Below are 3,336 nucleotides of genomic sequence, written 5' to 3'. Positions count from 1 at the left end.
CCGTAGGGTTTGCACCAATTGTGAAAACTGTAGGTAACGGCTCATGAAACACTAGAAGCCCTTCATATAAAAAAGCAGGTTACAGCTGTGTCAGGAGCAAATTGGTTTTTCTTATGAGACTGAAGAAACATTTCTCACGCATAGTTTGACAAAATGGTGCTGTTTCCATGTTGCCTTGTACCCGTGCGCATCACCTGAGTAGGCTATGTATATCGGCTGCTTTCCGCTGAACAGTTGTAAGTGCTGATGGTGTCCTCTGTCTTGTGTGCGACTGTGTTACGCTAAATAGCCTGTTATTATGCATGGAGAAAAGGCATTGAAAAAAAAAACAAGGTCTGAATACCACTGCCAACATTCTGGCATGAAAGCATCGTAAAATGAGGGAGCTGGCATGGGTTGTGCATCTGTTATTCTGTACAACCCTAGAGGGCAGAGAAAATTGAAAAAAAAAAAAGAAAACTTCTGGGGCTATCAGATCCACTGCAGTCAGTTACAAATTAAGAATGAAGGGGCGAATATCCCTAAAAGGAGGCTTTTCTGCCAATCAGATCGTTCTCAACACTGGTACCACTTCAGCCCTTGTCCACAGCTAACTAGGCTGGGCAGCTTTTTCTTTATCGGTACTGAACACCAGCTGCACTGCCTCTTTTTGTCACCTACTGCCATGAAAGGGGGAATTCCTTTGTGGCTGAATTGATTGGGAGGCTCCTCTCTGTCAATTGTTGGAGGCCTACCTTTGCAAAATTACAGCTTCAAACTTGAGTTGTAAATGAGCACAGAAGGTGCCTTGATCCCAGCTGCTTGCTATTGTGGCACTGTTCATGGTGGCTGTGCAGCGCCTTTAGATGTGGACTTGGTCTTTGTCACAAGGCAAACACCAACCACTCTTTTGTGACGTCGGCAAAACTAAGTTTCATTGGTGTTGAAGGCTTTCCATGTCACACCTGCCAGGATTAAAATCAAAAGCACGATTTAGATATATGAGCTCCCAAACAGAAGGAAAAAGTCCCACTGTTGGCAACTCTAAGTTTTTGGCACAGTCAAACCATACCTGTGTATTCAGTCAGTAGCCCGCGACTGCCCAGTGAGATGTCAGTCCTGTGGCCCTCATTGCTAAGTTGTGTTTGCAGCACAGACAGGAAAAGGATAGTTGCTAGGCAGCCATGGAGGTGGTGGCAACCTGCAAGGTGTTCCAATGCTTTAAAGATTTCTTGTGAAGTTTAATAAAGCAAATCACTGACTACAAAACATAGGATAAGAATTTAACCTCAAAATATGTCACATAAGGTTGAGAGTACTGAGTACACAATAGAAATATGTTTAACCAAGACACGCACTAGCAGCACAAAATAGTGCTGAGTATAATATATGTATATTAATAACTCCTTGATGACCTCGAAGGCTAAAACATTTTCTTGTCTTCACCAACAGACACACCTGAAGAGAACCACCATTTTCCTGATTTATACATTTCTTTTTTTTATTGAGAGTCACTTTCTATGCTGGGTAAGGTTCCTGCCTCTGAGTTTACTAAGTGTTTCATTCGACATATGTAGAGAAGAAATAAATCTATGTATCATGTATCTATGTATGGATGCATTACCTATGTATGTATCTATGCATGTATATATGCAGGTGCCTATGTATGTATGCATCACCAGGTTTTCCTAGAACAAATGAAAGCAATATTTTAAACAGTGAGCATGCACCCACAGCAAAAAAAAAAGAATGCATAGCTCACTTGCTTGAGCTGTTGGGTAAGTGTTTTGTTTACATGAAAATTCGCGCAGACACAAAATAACAAGAGCACCAAACACAGACACAACAGCACAATGTGAAAAAGAGCATTAAATTCTAAATTCTGAAGTTATTTCTAAGTTAAATAATTCTAAAGTTAAAGCTCAGCTACTTTGGTCATCTGATGAGAAGAGAGGAGTCGCTGGAGAAAGATTTGATGCTGGAAAAGGTTGAGGGTCGCCGGAGAAGGGGTAGGCAGCGAACGCTATGGTTAGATGGCACCCTCGAGGCACTGCAGAGGAAGTTATGTGATGTTAGGAAGATAGTGAGAGACCGGAAAGCGTGGCATGACATGGTCCATAGGGTCACGAAGAGTCGGACACGACTGAACGACTGAATTGAACTGAACTGAAATTAAATGAAGGTATTTCACCTTTGATGCCAAACACCTTCACTTCGGGAGGAGTCCATATGCTATCAAAAGGTTTGCGTGGAGTCACAGCTTTGTCGTTGAGGACAGCCAGAAGGCATACACTGAACCCATTTATAACATGGCTACATTCTATACGCCTTACAAGTAAGTTATGATTCAGTACTCTCTTTTCTTTTCCCAGTTCTGGATAGGAAGAGTCTGTTGGCCCTGAAGCAAGAAAACAAATGAAATTGATATGTTTTTGTGTATTATAATAGGCTTTTCGTTATATGAGGTCCGTCCGAAATATTTGCTTTCGATTTCTTTCTGTACCAATTCAACTGAAGCTTAATTTCTTAAAACATTTCCGCCAATAAAAAAAAAAAAAAAACCTGAGGACCAAAGCAAATAGAGCACCAGCACATCACACAGCATGCAGTTCAGGAACTTAAAAAGAACTAAATTGTGCTTTCTGACTATATGAAAATGTAAAATCACTTAATCACGGCAATGTAATGGCTGACTGTAAACATTTTATGAACTATTAAAATTAAATCACTGCAGAATGTTTGTACGCCGTTCCTATCTCGCTATGTGTTTCAACTTGTGCCTGTGAACAGGCCGAGAGTATTTTGCTAGCAGTTGGGACAGTCGCTGTGGCCAGACTGCACCTTACCCTCCCCTCTAATAAGGCGGCTTATTGAGATCGTTCTCTTTCTTTTTCGCAACCGCGGCATAACTTAGCGCGTATAGAGCTCTGCAGGCTGAGAAACAATGCACGGCTTCCACTGGACGGTGCGTATTTTCTGTATCTTGCTGCAGAGTGAAGGCCACACTAAGCATGCAGACTTTCGTGCTCAGTTGTGTTTCCTGGGAAAGTGTTAGAACCAGCGGCAATCAACGAAAGACGTCGGATCGCCAAGCTCATTTTGAAGAATTACATCGCGTGGTTCCGCCGCCAATGGCAGTTCACGAAACGCGGCGAGTGGAATTACAAGCGAAAAACCTTCCTGCATGCACAAAACTGTAGATGCGCCATAAAACACCGCCTTTCGTACTGACTAAACGGTCCGCGCGCGCTATCTTGCTCGCCCATACAGCCTGCGCCGGCGGATGCAAACAACGGTCCTTGCAGCATTTTTATCGGAAAAAGAAAACACTCAGTCACTTTACTGCTCCATTAAGTG

General features: G+C 42.5%; 1 long non-coding RNA gene across 1 annotated transcript; it reads right to left on the bottom strand.

The window, feature by feature from the left end:
• Positions 1 to 316: 316 nt before the first annotated feature.
• Positions 317 to 2,783, bottom strand: LOC146179466 (uncharacterized). The gene is made up of 2 exons (XR_014700732.1): positions 1,052 to 2,783; positions 317 to 944 (listed from the first exon to the last, which is right to left on the bottom strand). It is a non-coding gene; the product is annotated as an uncharacterized LOC146179466 (long non-coding RNA).
• Between the last annotated feature and the right edge of the window lie 553 nt (positions 2,784 to 3,336).

This window comes from Amblyomma maculatum, chromosome 9, assembly GCF_055883805.1.
Source record: "Amblyomma maculatum isolate TAMU_Amacu chromosome 9, ASM5588380v1, whole genome shotgun sequence".
NCBI lineage: Eukaryota > Metazoa > Arthropoda > Arachnida > Ixodida > Ixodidae > Amblyomma > Amblyomma maculatum.
Note: the sequence above shows the minus strand (reverse complement) of the source record. Positions and strands in the feature narration are given on the sequence as shown.